Source organism: Armigeres subalbatus, chromosome 1 (assembly GCF_024139115.2).
Source record: "Armigeres subalbatus isolate Guangzhou_Male chromosome 1, GZ_Asu_2, whole genome shotgun sequence".
Lineage (NCBI taxonomy): Eukaryota > Metazoa > Arthropoda > Insecta > Diptera > Culicidae > Armigeres > Armigeres subalbatus.
The window spans coordinates 232554608-232573840 of record NC_085139.1 but is presented as its reverse complement, the minus strand read 5'-3'; the positions used below and the strand labels follow the sequence as shown (position 1 = coordinate 232573840).

General features: G+C 43.7%; 1 protein-coding gene across 1 annotated transcript in view; it reads left to right on the top strand.

Annotated features, from left to right (window-relative positions):
• Nucleotides 1-19233, top strand: part of LOC134205866 (uncharacterized) — a 131889-nt gene that overhangs the window by 23047 nt on the left and 89609 nt on the right. The window lies entirely within an intron of this gene.

The following is a 19233-nucleotide window of genomic DNA, read 5'->3' as shown; positions in this document are numbered from 1 at the left end:
AAAGCAAATACTGTGGGGCCCTCCTTAGCCTAGCCGTAAAATGCGCAACTTTGAAGCAAGGGTGGCTGGGTTCGATTCTCGGTGCCGGTCTAGACCTTTTTCGGTTTGGAAATTTTCTCGACTTCCCTGGGCATTAAAGTATCATCGTGTTAGCCTCATGATATACGAATGCAAAAATGATAACTTGGTTTAGAAACCTCGCAGTTAATAACTGTGTAAGTGCTGAATGAAGATTAACCAGCGAGGCGGCAATGTCCCAGTGGGGGATGTAATCCCAATAATAATAAGAAGAAAGCAAATACTGCCTGCGAGATTGTCAAGATTTTCTATACCCAACCAACCTCCACCAATTCCAATAAAACAAATTCTCAAATATAGTATCTTAATATATAATGTGGTAGTAGCACTCTCTCTATTATAGTGCAGAGTTCCTTATAAACTGTTTTATGTAAAGGCGCGAGCATCTTTCGCTTGCTTGAAGTAATTACTACGGAATAAAGGTTTCATCTATTGCACAACCTTGCAAGCTTGAGGCACATTTATACCTTTCCTCGCCATGTCACATTTTGCTCTTTGGTTCAACCTGCTACGTAGAATGATGCCATCTTCTGTCTAGCATGGCGGAATGGGCAGCTACTCCTCTTAGGTGTGCCAACGGGAACGATAGCTCGGACACTATCTTAATTAATTGCGAAGTAAATGCGAAGAGTTTGAACTAAATTATGATAACCGTAGCCTTAGTGGAAGTTTTGAATTTGTGATGAGATTTTTCGTAGATATACACCTTTGACCCTAGGGTGGTTTTAGTTGATGCATCACGCTATAATTTTGCTATTTAACCTTCGTATCCCAACCTCGTTTTCGCCACCAAATTTTGATGATGTTTTTGCTTTAACTCATTTAATTTTTAACCGATTTGGTTGAAATTTTCAGACATACACCAGAAATTAGAATAGTTTTAGAAAATTGGACACGTCGGTTCAACGGTTCCGGATTTATACGGAATCCCAGTGGGATCTGTCGGGTGGCCATTTAGGACATTTTTGCTTGTTATTCGTACCAACATCGTCTTTTCATAACCGTATCATAGAGAAAACTTATTTATGATGCCAGTTTTGGACATGCTATTAGCGGTTCCGTGGCTCTAGCTAGTTTTCCCATCACCTAATTTTGAACCTTGTTTATCAGTTTTGGGTACCCGGAACCGGTTCTGGGGCACTAGCTGGGACATATGAAAGATAAGCAAATATATTTAGTGGTAACGTCAATACAGTCTTCACATTCGACTTTTCAACACTTGATCCAAATTATATACTCAAAAGTTTCATTCTTCACCGCTTTACTTCTAGTTTTTTTCTTTTAAATTTCAATACGTTCAATGGTTTACCAGTGGAGTGTATTTCATGCCACGGAATTCCACGCTTGTGATTCTGCTACCGATAAGGCCACTTTCTGTCGTCTCAAACGATTAGATTTAGCATTTTGAAGAAAATTCATTTCGGATCAACCTCTCGGAAATAGAAGTGCCTGCCTGTTTTTGTAATGGGTGATCCGCCGGATTTGCGCCCAAAAAATCGCCAACTGATCGCTAATGGGCTGAAATGCAGTTTTCGGCTCTGCAGCGAAGGCGTGAAAGTGATGCAGACAAACAAGGACCATCATCAATCCGTCATGAAGTTTCTCGAGGTCCACAAGTATGACCACCCCGGCACAAATCCGCTTATAGCTTTGCTGCGGCCTGAAACCAGGTCGTTCACAAGATCGCTCGTCACGACAAGACGGTGAGACATCGTGACCAGCTTTACCTGATCCATCTGGAGCACGGCTTCACCGCCAGGAAGGACCAGAAGCTGGTCGGCATTATAAATTACACCGTTGTTGGCTGGGAGCAGCGATATCAGCCAGTGTATCGCACCAACTGCTTCAATTTCGGGCATGGTACCAGGAACTTCCGCTTTAAGCCGCGCTGCAACAAGTGTGTCGAACCCCATCCGACTGACGAGTGCGACAAGATGGAGGTAGCTGATCCCAAATGCGCCAAATGTGGCGACAAACATCGGGCCACCTAAGAGCTAACCAAAGCTGGCCAAGTTCCTGGAAATCCGGACCCTACCGAAGAATAACCATGTCCCTAACTATCCGGCCTTCGCGGCTCCCCTTCAGGTGATTCCAATCTTCCCACCGTTACAGCCACACAAGCGACTGGCAGCAGTAGCTGCGTCGGTTCCCGCTCCATCTTCCTGGATTCCGTCGGCAGCCGGAGAACGACAATGTTCCACCGGAAGAAACTGCTCTGCTGCTCTACACCCCGGAAAAACTGATGTCGATATTCGCAACTCGGCTGTGCGGATGTAAAACTTGTTTCTAACAGCTTGCTCGCTCAAGAGCAAAACGGTCGACCTGAGGGTTTTCTTGAAGAGATAAGGAAATAGACGTTGCGTTCATCACCGAAACGCACCTCAAACCGGAGGAGACCGTCAACATCCCGGACTTTCGCATCGGACTTTCATACGTACGTATGGAATGAAAAATTTAAATATTTTTTTTCAACGATAAATGTGCTCAACCGTCGTATATTGGGCCAATGTTTGAGCCGTATACCCTGAGCTCAACTTCCCTAGATTCACACTGATATTACTGCTTTGATTGCATGCATGTTTCGTTTCACGGGCGCAGCAGGGACTATGTCCAAGGGCTTGACGATCCCTCCCCAGGCCATCTGCGAGTTGTGGCACCTGCCTAGGATGTGGTGGGGTTTGACAGTGGGCCCTGTTAAACCTCTATAAAAAGCTGCATGTATCCGCAAGTAAGCTCCGCCAAAGCGACCGTGTGCCGCTCAAAGCGCACAAGCCCAAGTTCTGGTGTTAGGTGGGACGCTAAACAGCCCTGACACGACGGCGAGACAGGAGGTTTGCGCAGGCCCAATAAGCCGCCTGGAAAACCAATAATTACGAACAATATAAGAGATAATGCGACTCGATATAATCGGCAAAGACCTATTATTATTATTTATTCAGACTAAGGCCGAAGTGGCCTGTGCGGTATATAAGAGTCTTCTCCATTCGGCTCGGTCCATGGCTACCCGAGCAAAAATGAATAACTAATTGATAACAAATTCTATTATCCGGTTATCGGACATTTTGACAGCTGAACTTGTTATCATTTTGGCTGAATTAACAGCCAACATAACAGAAATGATACCAGAATTTTGTTCCTTGAATAACTGAATGAAAACAAATTAAGTTATCACTGATACCAAGTTGATAACACATTTTGTTATACATGTTATTTACTCAAATAACTAATTTTGTTATCATTTAGTTATCAGCCATCACTGTTTTATCGACCAAAATAGTTAAATCTTCTTTGCCGACTTCGATACGCATTGAAAAAAATGTTGGCATTCACTGGGTTCAAACTTGAATCGAGTGATTGTACGGCGTCGTCTCTTGGCAGTCATTCAATCACGCTTTCTTGAGGAGCAGAAGAGATGAGCACTACGCTTTCTACAATCTTTTATTTACTGAAGACTATTTATAATCAAATCATAATGCCACGACTATTTTATGTAAATAACAGTCGGCTGGACAGAGTGCAATGCAGAATAACCTATTGATAACAAACTTTATTATCCAGTTATATTAATAACTAGAATTGTTATCATTTTGATTAATTTACCAGTCAACATAACAAAAAAATAACCGAATTTAATTCAAAATAGCAAATCGACAATCAATTAGGATAAATACATTTCATCGTCCTTATTGAATACTTTTTTTTAGTTGTGACCAATTGAATAAATATATAAATACTAGGCTATCGTTCCCGACCTTGTTAGTTAGTTAGTTTTTGTTAGTTTTTCTCACTAATTGTCAATCATTAGGTTGCTACCAGCGTCACACTGTAGATCGATTTCGGTGCTAGGATTTATTCAAACAAAACCACAACCTTGTATTTCGCAGTGCAACACTGCTGATCCCAGAAAGAATTATTCCATGAAAAAATGTTGCTGTTTGGAGATTTCTTTCGCTAGTTAAATCGAGACAACAGAAACCTCAACTCATTCTGTATAAACAGTCGAACCTCCAGGAATCTATGTTGTATGACTTAATATCGACTTATTGGAGCAATTTTTTCCATACTAAAAATTGTTTTTATGAGTTACTGTGATGACAGTACACCTTCCAAATAATTTTCTATTCCACATCTCCATATTTCTATAAGTCGATCGTTCAAACTGTCATTAGTTGAGCAAATCTCAGCGCCGCACTCTAGATCGAATTATATTGCCGTTAGGGAATATATTGCCTCAAAGCAAATGCCACCAAGATGAATACACCACTAGGTGTTCCAATCTGCCAAATTCACGATTCAGCCATCTTGGATTTTAGTATGGGAGAGCCAGCCGGTTTGTTGTCGTTTTGCACTGAAAATGAATTTATCACCCCCGCCTTCCTCTCTTCCACAAACTAAGCACATTGCAACACCTAGCTGTGTATTCATCTTGAATGCCACCATTGACCACCATTGAGCATATCTCAGCGCCGCACTCTAGATCGAATTATATTGCCGTTAGGGAATATATTGCCTCAAATCAAATGCAAAATATTTTTTTATATAGACGTTGTCCTACAAAGTAGGCGGTTTGTCAAGATTATTCACCATTCCACATGCCCTTGGATCATATGTTCCGGGAGTTGCAAGGCCATGTTAAGTACTAATTCAACTACAACGTATGGTTTTTATATTTCATTATTCAACGACACCTGAAATGAAAGTAAAGTTAATAAGCATAGTATAAAACAAATAAGAAAACATGAACTCTTGCGCAAATTTTTTTTGACATAAACAAATCAACAGATCGGTGGCAAACGGGGAAAATCACCGTCTGCTTAGATGATAAGTTCTTGTCATACTCTTTATAGCATCCGCCATTATGGTGAGAATGAAAAGCTGGATTAACCTTAATCCTAATTTGTATTGTGAATCTGCTTAAACAAAGATTCGCAGTTTTTATTTAGTAGAGTTTTACCTCGTGTTAAACATATTGAGTTGACCACCATAAAATATGTCCTTTGGGAGGTTGTTCCAATAAGTTAGTTTGTTTGAAAGAATAGAATGCTTCTGAACGTTGCGAAATTTTAAAGAAAATGGCAAATTTGTATTGATAATAAAATTTGTGATTTTTCAGTTATCAATTAATCACATGATTGTTAACTAAATATCAAAACGATAATAAGGATAACTTAGCGTGTTATCAGTTTGAAATCATTTCAGTTATCTGCCTTTGCACGTCGCCAACCACGCAGTCTACGGAGGGTCCGCAAGTCATCTTTCACCTGATCGATCCACCTTGCCCGCTGCGCACCTCGCCTTCTTGTGCCCGTCGGATCGTTGTCGAGAACCATTTTCACTGGGTTATAGTCCGACATTCTGGCTACGTGCCCGGCCCACCGCATTCGTCCGATTTTCGCGGTGTGAACGATGGATGGTTCTCCCAACAGCTGATGCAACTCGTGGTTCATTCGCCTCCTCCACGTACCGTCCGCCATCTGCACCCCACCATAGATGATACGCAGCACTTTCCTTTCGAAAACTCCGAGTGCGCGTTGGTCCTCCACGAGCATCGTTTAGGTCTCGTGTCCGTAGAGGACTACCGGTCTAATGAGCGTTTTGTAGATTGTCAATTTGGTACGGCGGCGAATTCTATTCGATCGGAGCGTCTTGCGGAGTCCAAAGTATTTGCGATTTCCAGCCACTATGCGTCTCCGAATTTCTCTGCTGGTGTCATTTTCGGCAGTCACCAGTAAGCCCAAGTACACAAATTCTTCTACCACCTCGATTTCGTCACCACCGATGCCAACTCGCGGTGGGTGGCTCACATTGTCTTCTCTTGAACCTCTTCCTATCATGTACTTCGTCTTCGACGTGTTGATGACTAGTCCGATCCGCTTGGCTTTCCTCTTCAGTCTGATGTAGGCTTCCTCCATCTTCTCAAAGTTACGTGCCATAATATCTACGTCGTCGGCGAAGCCAAATAGCTGGACGGACTTATTGAAAATTGTACCACTCGTGTTAATCCCTGCTCTTCGTATTACCCCTTCCAAAGCGATGTTGAATAGTAGACACGAAAGACCATCACCTTGCCGTAACCCTCTGCGGGTTTCGAAGGGACTCGAGAATGCCCCTGAAACTCGAACTACGCACATCACCCGATCCATCGTCGCTTTGACCAACCGTGTCAGTTTATCCGGAAATCCGTTTTCGTGCATTAGCTGCCATAGCTGGTCCCGATCGATTGTATCATATGAGGCTTTGAAGTCGATGAATAGATGATGTGTGGGCACGTTGTATTCGCGGCATTTCTGCAGTACTTGGCGAATGGCGAACACCTGGTCCGCGGTGTAGCGTTCGCCCATAAAACCCGCCTGGTACTGCCCCACGAACGGCATAAAATTTGGGAGAGTACCTTGTGATTGCGCGGTAGTTGCTACAATCCAGCTTATCGCCCTGTTTGTAGATGGGACACACGTAACCTTCCATCCACTCCTGCGGCAAAACTTCCTCCTCCCAAACCTTGGTTATGACCCAGTGCAGCGCTCTAGCCAGTGCCTCACCACCGTGTTTAAATAGCTCTCCTGGTAGTTGGTCAACCCCAGGGGCTTTGTTGTTCTTCAGCCGGCCAATCTCCTCCTGGATTTCCTGGAGATCCAGAGCCGGTAGAATTATGTCCTGCGCGCGTTCCCCAGGTCCATCACCATACCGCCATCTTCGTCTGCCACATCGCCATTCAGGTGCTCTTCGTAGTGCTGCCGCCACCTTTGGATCACCTCACGCTCGTTCGTAAGAAGGTTCCCGTTTATGTCCTTACACATATCAGGCTGTGGCATGTGGCCCTTACGTGAACGGTTCAACTTCTCGTAGAACTTTCGTGTGTTATTAGCGCGGTACAGTTGCTCCGTCTCTTCACGGTCTCGATCTTCCTGCTGACGCTTTTTCCTCCGGAAAATCGAGTTTTGTCTGTTCCGCTCCTGTTTATATCGTGCCTCGTTCGCCCTCGTGCGGTGTTGCAGCAATCTCGCCCATGCTGCATTCTTCTCTTCCACTAACTGCTCACATTCGCCGTCATACCAGTCGCTTCTCTGATCCGGGGGCACCGTGCCTAGTGCAGCGGTTGCGATGCTACCAATGGCGGATCGAATATCTCTTCAGCCATCTTCAAGAGACGCTGCGCCTAGCTGCTCTTCCGTTGGGAGTGCCACTTCCAGCTGCTGCGCGTATTCTTGGGCTAGTCTACCATCTTGTAGCCGCCCAATGTTAAGCCGCGGCGTCCGACTTCGACGCGTGTTGTACACCGTCGAGAGTTTTGTGCGCAGGCATACTGCAACGAGGTAGTGGTCGGATTCAATATTCGCACTGCGGTAAGTGCGGACGTTCGTGATGTCGGAGAAGAATTTACCGTCGATTAGAACGTGGTCGATTTGGTTTTCCGTTTCTTGGTTAGGTGATCTCCATGTGGCCTTGCGGATATTTTTGCGGGGAAAGAAGGTGCTTCGGACTACCATTTCGCGGGAGGCTGCGAAGTTTATGCATCGTTGGCCGTTGTCATTCGATACGGTGTGCAGACTATCCGGTCCGATGACCGGTCTATACATTTCCTCCCTTCCTACCTGCGCGTTCATGTCACCGATGACGATTTTGACGTCCCGCAGTGGGCATCTATCGTATGTCTGCTCCAACTGTGCGTAGAACGCTTCTTTCTCGTCGTCGCGTCTCCCTTCGTGTGGGCAGTGCACGTTGATGATGCTATAGTTGAAGAAACGACCTTTAATCCTCAGCTTGCACATCCTTGCGTTGATTGGCTGCCACCCAATCACGCGTTGGCGCATCTTACCCAGCACTATGAAGCCGGTTCCCAGTTCGTTGGTGGTGCCACAGCTTTGGTAGAAGGTAGCCGCCCGATGCCCGCTTTTCCACACTTTCTGTCCTGTCCAGCAAATCTCCTGCAGCGCCACGACGTCGAAGTTGCGGGGATGTAATTCATAGTAGATCATCCTGTCGCAACCTGCGAAACCTAGCGACTTGCAGTTCCATGTTCCAAGCTTCCAATAGTGATCCTTTATTCGTCGCCTAGGTCTTTGCCGATTATATCGAGTCGCATTATCTCTTATATTGTTCGTAATGATTGGTTTTCCAGGCAGCTTATTGGGCCTGCGCAATCCTCCTGTCTCGCCGGAGGGCCGTCGTGTCAGGGCTGTTTAGCGTCCCACCTAACACCAGGACTTGGGCTTGTGCGCTTTGAGCGGCACACGGTCGCTTTGGGGGAGCCTACTTGCGGATACATGCAGCTTTTTATAGAGGTTTAACAGGGCCCACTGTCAAACCCCACCACATCCTAGGCAGGCGCCACAACTCGCAGATGGCCTGGGAAGTGGCACTCCCAACGGAAGAGCAGCTAGGCGCAGCGTCTCTTGAAGATAGCTGGAGAGATATTCGATCCGCCATTGGTAGTTCCGCAACCTCTGCACTTGGCACGGTGCCCCCCAATCAGAGAAACGACTGGTATGACGGCGAAGCGAATGTGAGCAGTTAGTAGAAGAGAAGAATGCAGCATGGGCGGGATTGCTGCAACACCACATGAGGGCGAACGAGGCACGATATAAACGGGCGCGGAACAGATAAAACTGGTTCCGGAGGAAAAAGCGCCGGTAGGAAGATCGAGACCGTGAAGAGACGGAGCAACTGTACCGCGCTAATAACAATCGAAAGTTCTATGGGAAGTTGAACCGTTCACGTAAGGGCCACATGCCACAGCCTGATATGTGGAAGGACATAAACGGGAACCTTCTTACTAATGACCGTGAGGTGATCCAAAGGTGGCGACAGCACAAGAACACCTAAATGGCGATGTGGCAGACGAAGATGGCGGTATGGTTATGGACCTGGGAGAACGCGCGCAGGACATACTTTTACCAGTTCCTGCTTCCTATCCATCTACCATCTACGATGGGAAAATTTCTCCTGGTCCAAATCCGTTGCCCGTACAAATGGCCTCCACTCCGATGTTTGTACGTCAACCTCTCCAGCACATGCGCCTACACAAGTGGCCCGACTCCGAAGCTTGCACAGCGCCTCTCGATGCTCTGCCGACCAGCTCCTACCAGTTCCGACCAGTTCCGATCCAAATCTCCTCCTGGACTCCTGCTGACCAGCCAGCATCCTACCGAACGTTCCAACCTCCTGATGAATTTCGTCCGGCGATACCCAAGATTTACGTGGCTGATCCATGATTCCACTGCGCCACGCGACTTATGCGGCCGATCCATGATCCCACTGCGATAGGACGGATATAACATCCCGCTAAGATGGAGAACGGGAATCGTTCCTGGGCCCATAACCTGTTGGCCAGAAGAAGGAGGGAACCCCCTCAAGAAGAATAACACAATACTAAAGTTCCCTCTCTACACCACGACAGGCTACTGACTGATACTTTTGCCAGCAGCTGTAGTTCTCTTTATTCAACAATAGGTATATACAATACATCCATAACAATATTCCTTAATCCTGCTTCCTATCCATCTACGATCTACTGCGAAGCATCGCACACTACCTGATATTCCAACACATTTACCATAAAATATGTCCCTAGAGAAGATGTTTCCATAAGTTAGTTTGTTTACAAGAATAGAATGCTTAGCACGATACCTGAACGACGCGAAATTTTGAAGAAAATGGAAAATTTGTATTGATAATAAAATTTGTTATTATTCAGTTATCAGTTAATGAATGACATGATTGATAACTAAATATCAAAATGATAATAAGGATAACTTAGCGTGTTATCAGTTTAATATCATTTCAGTTATCTGCATTTGCTGGGGTAGGCGTTAGGATGTATCCTGAACCGCACTGAATCGGAAACTGGCCTTAGAGGCTGGGATTAGGTTAAGCGTACTACTATCAATTAGATTATTAAGCTTAACAAATCTCGCTTAACTTTTCAAAAGGTCCTAAGTAACATTTTTTTCATGAATTAATTTGAATAGCGCAATCAACAGAGAAACATGAAAGCTTTTGATTGCAATACTCAAATTAATTCATGAAAAAAATGTTACTTAGGTCCTTTTGAAAAGTTAAGCGAGAAATATTCACTGTAGATGAAGCAATAGTTACATTAGATATAAGATTTTAGGGAAATAGTTTAGCTGTAGAATAACGTGTTTTCAATCGTCCTATCTTTCTACACATTGTATCAAGAGGACCAATCTAGGTACTACTCTGTCCAGGTGTGTTAGTGTTAGTGGAAGAGCGTTGCCAGTGGAACTGCGCGTTGTTAACAAAAGTTTTTAACTCCGCTGGTCTCTGGTTTTAGGGTTGCTAATCGAAATGCTTGGAACGGTGGGTGCAGTTGACATCCACAAACGCTCGCGGAAAACTGGATAGCCTTTCGGTACAACTTTGTTGTACGAGAAATGCAAAAGTACGCTGGAAGGCATACGGAGAAATTTTTAAAACTTTTCTTAAAAACTCTTTAATTAAATTAATTAAAAACGGTTGGCAATACGGAGTTGGACTTTACTTATACCGAGCCGCGAGCACAAGCTACTCTGATACAACTGAACTGATTGTATGTTGTTGTAGGCAATATATTCATAAATAGTTTAAATACATTCTATTATACGCAAATCAATTGCCAGTTATTTTAAACTTTCTAGGAAGAAAGAAGATCCCTAATTAGTAAATATGAGACTAATCCCATGTTATTTACATTTTATTTTTAAATTGGTGGCATCCGCATCACGATTTCGCAAATCGCTGGCTCGTAATTAATAACCAGTTTACGGAAGCATTTGACACATATCGTACTCTCTTATTGCATATGTTTGGCTCCAAGCCAAATACTAGCTCAGCTCGTTGTTCCATATCCTGCCGTCGCCGCGCGATAAAAGTAGTCCACGCGAGCGAAAAATTCAACTCACCGCCGTGCTAAATATAATTTGGTTGGGTTGGGTGTATTCCCATTTTGGTATAGATACATATTACTACTATGACGGTATTAGCGGATGATACCCACTGTTTGATTCCAAACAGCAAATAAATCCATCTGCTGTTCATTGCGACGGGAGGCAGCTCAGTCTAAATCCGTATCGATCATTACGTGCGCAGTTACGGCCCACCGAGGGGGAGGCGATGATAGAGGTGTGGGAGAGATGACATCGCTGTAAATTTAAATCGAACGACCTCCCTCAACTCAATAGTCATCGTTGCACGTGTCACTCAAACGATTGGTAAGGAGGAGCACTCTATCATAATTGCATTCATGTTGCAAGTATTCTGCCGTCTGTAAATATAACGTCATTAAAGAGATTTGGCACTTTCTGATCAAAACTGTTGGAAATTTTTACTTTTCCCGGATATCTGAATATACCAATAGGAATTAGGCTTTGTGGATCTAATTTGTCAGTGGACTAAATCCTACAATAGCGTTTGCACTGGATATGCTAGTTGTGAAAGTAATCGTCAATCTGTCAAAATATGTATGCACAAAGTAAAATACATTGTCATGGGAGCGTCCAACAAATTACATAACGCTTTCAGGGGGGAGGGGGTTGGACAAAGTGTGACGATCCATACAAAATTTTCAGATGTTTTATACAAAAAGTGTCACATAGGGGGGAGGGGGGGTTGAAAATGCCCAATTTTTGCGTTACGTGATTAATGGATCTCTCCTGACTTCAATGAAGAAAATCCAATGTAGAACAACTAAAAAATAGTGTCTTTGAAAATTATTTCATTCACTAACTTAGGTACCTATTTCGAAAGTTCGTCCAGAGCGTCCCGCATTGGTGTGGTCACTTTAAGTTAATATGGTAAATAAATAATAAATTCATCAGGAATCAGGAAAAATTTCCAACAGTTTTCTTCTGAATCGCTCTAATTTTGAAGTATGTAATTGCTTTCAACACCGAGTTCCCTATACGATTCGAATCAGCTGATTCGGTAGCATACATAAAACCGGTTCCATGTTAACAACCATTCATGCGCTAATGTCAAGAGTGAATGACCGCCTTGGTGAGTGTTCTTTTTACTTCACTTAAAGTACTGCACCAATATGGATGATGCTTTGTTTCTTTGTAATCGACTGACCAACGAACTTTTCCACTCGGTTCCAGTGAATCCATTGGCGGAAGAAACCGTCGCAGTGTCTCCAAGCCACGATCGACGACACGGCATGGATAGCAGCACGTTCGTTTTTCCGTTCCAAGTTCGTCAAGTCAAGCAACGGTGTCCGAGGTCAAGAGAAGATGATGAAATTGGGAAGAAAGACTCACTGCAGAAATCGCTTGCTCTAATGTCGATTCTGGAGTGACTGACAGAAAAAAAAAAACAGAAAACCGGTTCCTTGCCATGCTGTTTTCGATTCTTATTCGGCACAATGTTCCTCGCTGCTACTTACATATGGATAGCGAGAAAGTAGCAAAACAAAGAACGACCGGCGGAGTGATGAACTTGTTGGTTGATAGGAGTTCGTGATCAAATCTTTTACTTGAGCATTTGCACAATTTCTTCTTTCGAAAATAAATCAACTGATTAGGTTGCGTTACATGAAGGAGCTCTTTTTTTGGTTGGTGAACAATTCGTTTCGTTATCTCTACCAATCATTTTTGAGTCGCCATTCATCTACGTCATATTTTCATGAGCTGAACGTGGGTGCGCTGAATTAGAGTGGAGAATAAAGCAGCGGCGTCCACCAAAGCACATAATGCGCCCAATAATGTGGTTTATGCAAACACTTCAAAGAAGGACACAACGTTCCGATAAGAGAATCTGCCAATCATTAGTTAAACAATAGAACGCGCTCGGCATTGATAATGGGTTACTCTGGTATTTCTACTAGCATTATTACTATAACCAGATTTTCTTCTTCTTTAAATTTCATCACTTAAAAAGGAACATTGCCGGCTTATATAGCTAAAATGCCCAGATCGATCTTCTCATGTAAATTGTAAATTTTTCGCCGGGAGAAGTCGAGACCATTTCCAATATTGGTCTAATTCGTCAAGATTTTTTAAGTTAAGTTACGCTTTGCGCACAGTTGACAGACGAGCAATAGAATTTCCTTTCTAATTAGCGCCGCAGTGCTACTTCACAATGACGGTGAAAGGTTTCTCAATAAACCGGATTAAGCTGCCTGGTGTTGTTTGATTGATGGATGGACTTCATCGATAAACAGCTGATTGTTCGTAGTCGTAAGGATGATTCATACCAGCCGTGTAGTACATATTATACGCTCGGTACTCGCTACTGCCTTCGCTGTGGCGTGCCGGCTGTGGCTGATGTATAGCTTCGTCAGTCGCACAGAATCGATGCGTTTGTATGTTCTTTTCGTTTGCTTGATATCGCTATGTCCGCCCCGTAGAATATGTACATAACAAGCAATGCAGGTAGGGTGGTTCGGAAATACTTTAAATATAGGGTAAATCACTCCTTTGGCCTAAGGACCCGATTCTCGGCTCACTGCACAGAAAACAAATGATTTATAATGTTTGGAGGCCGTAGGTTTACGATTATGTAATAATTTTAACAAAATCTCCCGTTTATCTCCCACAATATTTATTTTTTTTAACCATTCATTTACGACCCAATTATAGAAAATAAAAATGTAGGTTTCAAACTTTCGCTCTTCGTTGCAACACCGGAGTGATTCTTTCCACTTTTACAAAACGGTATCATCAAATAAACACCTACCTGAAAATCGTCACAGTGCTTGATACAATCATTGCTTGAAGCTGTTAATCACCACACAATAATTCTAAACTCACGCACTTCAATCTTTCCTATTTGTTCGTATTGCTAGAACTTACAAAAACATATCAGAATACATTTAAAAATGTATCCTCAGACCGAACGAAAAATCACCTCGGCCCAAGAACTTCTAGCCGCACCGTGTTGCCATAAGACCAGGAGCCTTTTTTTAGTAAGAAAATAATCCTTCATCGTTAATAGGAAAACTTTTGACGCTATCATGTTATTTATAATTCTCTCGGTTTCAAAAAGTGAATACAATATTGTTTTTAAGTATTTGGAAAGAATTTTGATGAGTGAATATATTTTCTCAACCAAATAAAAATTATTTAGAATAATACCATCACGTTGTCGTGGAACGTGCATATTTTTGTTTATGTCGCATTTTTTACCGTCCCGAGAGAGAATGAGAGATTAAGATTCATTTTATTTATTTAGTTAACATCTACACAGATAACACTGAATCAACAATTTGACGCCACAATACACGTCTTCTTGCACATCGCCATAGATGGTCCACCCATCTCAGCACCCATCTTTCGAATACTTCTTGAGCATTGTCCATGTTTCATGTCCGTAGAGGACTACCGGTCTTATCAGCGTCTTGTACATGACACATTTGGTGCGGTGGCGAATCTTTTATGAGCGCAGTTTCTTCTGGAGCCCGTAGTAGGCCCGACTTCCACAGATGATGCGCCTTCGTATTTCACGACTAACATTGTTATCAGCCGTTAGCAAGGATCCAAGGTAGACGAATTCCTCGACCACTTCGAATGTATCCCCGTCTATCGTAACACTGCTTCCCAGGCGGGCCCTGTCGCGCTCGGTTCCGCCCACAAGCATGTACTTTGTCTTCGATGCATTCACCACCAGACCAACTTTTGTTGCTTCACGTTTCAGGCGGGTGTACAGTTCTGCCACCTTTGCAAATGTTCGGCCGACAATGTCCATGTCATCCGCGAAACAAATAAATTGACTGGATCTGCTGAGAATCGTATCCCGGCTGTTACACCCGGTTCTCCGTATGACACCTTCTAGCGCAATGTTGAACAACAGGCACGACAGTCCATCACCTTGTTTTAGTCTCCGGCGAACTGGAGTGTTCGCCCGAAATCTTCACACAGTTTTGCACACCATCCACCGTTGCTTTAATTAGTCTGGTAAGATTCCCAGGGAAACTGTTCTCGTCCATAATTTTCCATAGCTCTACGCGGTCTATACTGTCGTATCCCGCCTTGAAATCAATGGACAGATGGTGCGTAAAGATCTGGTCCGTTGTCAAGCGGCCGTCAACGAAGCCGGCTTAATAATCTGTCACAAACTTATTCACTATTGATGACAGACGATGGAAGATGATCTGGGATATCACTTTGTAGGCGGCATTAAAGATGGTGATCGCTCGAAAATTTTCACACTCCAGCTTGTCGTCTATCTTGTAGATGGGGCATATAACCCCTTCCTTCCACTTCTCCGGTAGCTGTTCAGTTTCCCAGATTCTGACTATCAGTTTGTGCAGACAAGTGGCCAGGTTTTCCGGCAAGGCAAGTGGCTCAGCTTCGATACCAGCTTTACCAGCTAGTATTTAGCTGTTGAATGGCATCCTTAAGTTCTCTCAAGGTGGGGGTTGGTTGGGTTCCATCGTCCGCTGAACTGGCGTAGTCGTCTCCTCCGCTGCCTTGACTTTCACTGTTGTTCTCCGCTGCGTCGTTAATGGCTGCTTTGACTGTATTCCAGCAGTCCTTAAGAGTGGCCCCAACGAGCTCACCCTCTTCCGGCAACGCTGCCTTGTGATGCTGCTATTCCTTCAGGAGTTCATTTGATATTCCTCCAGGAATTCCTCCGGATATTACTCCAACAATTCATCCGGTTATCCTTCCAGGAATTGCTGTAGATATTCCTACAGGAGTTTTTTTTCCGGATATTCCTCCAGATATTCCTACTGGAATTTCTCCGGGTATTCCTCCAGAAATTCGTCCTTATATTCTACCAAGAATTCTTCCGTATATTTTTCCATGAATTCCCTCGGATATTCGTCCATGAATTCCTCCTGATATTTATCCGGGTACGGGTACAAGAAGGCGAGGTGCGCAGCGGGCAAGGTGGATCGATCAGGTGGAAGATGACTTGCGGACCCTCCGTAGACTGCGTGGTTGGCGACGTGTAGCCATGGACCGAGCCGAATGGAGAAGACTCTTATAAACCACACAGGCCACTTCAGCCTTAGTCTGAATAAATAATAATAATTTATCCGGGAATACATTCAAATATTCTTCCAGATATTCCTTCGGATATTCCACAAGGAATTTCTTTCGGATATTATTTCAGGAATTCCTTTGGATATTCCCCCAGGAATTTCTCCGGATATATATTCGGAATATTCCTCCAGGAATTCGTCCAGATATTCCTCTAGGAATTCTGCCGGATATTCTTCCAGGAATGAAACCGGATGTTCCTCCAGGAATACCACTAGATACCTACATGGATACCTGGTTGGCTACAGCGTCGATACACTTATGCCTGGGGTATTGTAGAGCTTCATAATCGTCGGTCTTGGGCGATGTTCCTCCTGTTTCCCTGAACGTTCAGGGTCCCCAGGAATATCTGAAAAAAATCCTGGATAAATATCCGGACGAATTCCTTAAGGTGTATCCGAAGGAATATCTGGAGGAATATTCAGAGGAATTCCTGGAGGTTCTTCTTCTTATTGGCATTACATCCCACACTGGGAACAGCGCCGTCTCACAGCTTAGTGTTCATTAAGCACTTCCACAGTTATTAATTGCGAGGCTTCTAAGTCAAGTTACCATTTTTGCATTCGTATATCATGAGGCTAACACGATGATACTTTTATGCCCAGGAAAGTCGAGACAATTTCCAATCCGAAAATTGCCTAGACCGGCACCGGGAATCGAACCCAGCCATCCTCAGCATGGCCTTGCTTTGTAGCCGCGCGTCTTACCGCACGGCTAAGGAGGGCCCCAGGGCCCAGGTCCTGGAGGTTATCCAGAGGAATTCGCGGGGGAATATCCGAAGGAATATTTGGAGGAATATCCGGATGAATTCCGGAGGAGTTCCTAGTGGAATATCCGGACGAATTCCTGGAGCCCTGGAGGTATATCTGGAGGAGTATTTGGAGGCACTCATAGAGAAATACGAGAAGGAATTCCTTGAGGAATATTCGGGGAATTCCTGGAGAAATATCTGGATGAATTTCTTGCGGAATATGTGAAGTAATATCTGGAAGAGTATTCGGAGGAATTCCTGGAGATATATCCTTAGGAATTTTGGAGGAATATCCGGAGGATTTTCTAAAATATTATCCGGTGGATTTTCTTGAGAAGATTTCTTGATGGAATTTCCGGAGAAAATCCTGAAGGAATATCCAGAAGAATTCCTCGCGAAACATATAAAGGAATTGCTGAAGGAATTTGTCTCATTTCAAATATGTGTAGTGTTTGTCTAATGCGTCTTATCTGTTTTATTTGTCTTAGTTGTTCTATTTGTCTTATTTGTCGTTTTCTTTTGTTTATCTTATTTGTCTGAGTTTCCATAACATTGTAAATTAACGTCCAAGTCGGGTGGTTTAATCCCCGGAAATAGGCAATTAACTTTGATTGAACTGAACCTGAGTTGCGTGCTCTTGCCTACGCAATGCGGTCGGGTCTGAGCTTGACGACCGACTGGCAAATGCTTACACAACCTCACTTGATCAGTACCGTTGCTGATGAAGAATGTGTATAGCCGCCAGACATTCTAAATACTCACGCTCCTCTAATGTGGACGTGTACAATACACATGTGGAAGTATTGGCTTGAGAAATGGATTGCGAGTGATTTGACTATGCGTCCAATTTGGGAATCTCGAGCTCGTTCAGTAGCCGCTAGGTTGCGAAGGCCGACGGAGGTCCTTCGTAGCTTAGTTGGTTAAAGCACCAGTCTAGCGTACTGTAGGGTACTGTAGGGTTCGAGTCCCATCGAAGGGAAAGTGGTTACCTCCAATACATTTTTCAAATCAATATCTTCCACATAACGTACATATTCACATATGAGTTTCCATAACATTGTAAATTAACGTCCAAGTCGGGTGGTTTAATCCCCGGAAATAGGCAATTAACTTTGATTGAACTGAACCTGAGTTGCGTGCTCTTGCCTACGCAATGCGGTCGGGTCTGAGCTTGACGACCGACTGGCAAATGCTTACACAACCTCACTTGATCAGTACCGTTGCTGATGAAGAATGTGTATAGCCGCCAGACATTCTAAATACTCACGCTCCTCTAATGTGGACGTGTACAATACACATGTGGAAGTATTGGCTTGAGAAATGGATTGCGAGTGATTTGACTATGCGTCCAATTTGGGAATCTCGAGCTCGTTCAGTAGCCGCTAGGTTGCGAAGGCCGACGGAGGTCCTTCGTAGCTTAGTTGGTTAAAGCACCAGTCTAGCGTACTGTAGGGTCATGGGTTCGAGTCCCATCGAAGGGAAAAGTGGTTACCTCCAATACATTTTTCAAATCAATATCTTCCACATAACGTACATATTCACATATGAGTTTCCATAACATTGTAAATTAACGTCCAAGTCGGGTGGTTTAATCCCCGGAAATAGGCAATTAACTTTGATTGAACTGAACCTGAGTTGCGTGCTCTTGCCTACGCAATGCGGTCGGGTCTGAGCTTGACGACCGACTGGCAAATGCTTACACAACCTCACTTGATCAGTACCGTTGCTGATGAAGAATGTGTATAGCCGCCAGACATTCTAAATACTCACGCTCCTCTAATGTGGACGTGTACAATACACATGTGGAAGTATTGGCTTGAGAAATGGATTGCGAGTGATTTGACTATGCGTCCAATTTGGGAATCTCGAGCTCGTTCAGTAGCCGCTAGGTTGCGAAGGCCGACGGAGGTCCTTCGTAGCTTAGTTGGTTAAAGCACCAGTCTAGCGTACTGTAGGGTCATGGGTTCGAGTCCCATCGAAGGGAAAGTGGTTACCTCCAATACATTTTTCAAATCAATATCTTCCACATAACGTACATATTCACATATGAGTTTCCATAACATTGTAAATTAACGTCCAAGTCGGGTGGTTTAATCCCCGGAAATAGGCAATTAACTTTGATTGAACTTATTTGTCTTATTTGTCTTATTTGTCTTATTTGTTTCATTTGTTCCATTCGTTTGATTTGTTTTATTTGTCTTATTTGTCTTGTTTGTCTTATTTGTCTTATTTGTGTTTCGTCCTATTTGTCTTATTTGTCTTATGTATTATATTTGCCTTACTCGATATTGAAGAGACCATCGAGCTAGGGAGGTATCGAGATAGAGAACACATTTATATTTTTCTTCTATAATATCACACACTTTTCATAACATGTAGAAATATGCTTAAGGGTCATTTGACAGAATGCCATTTGGCCGAATT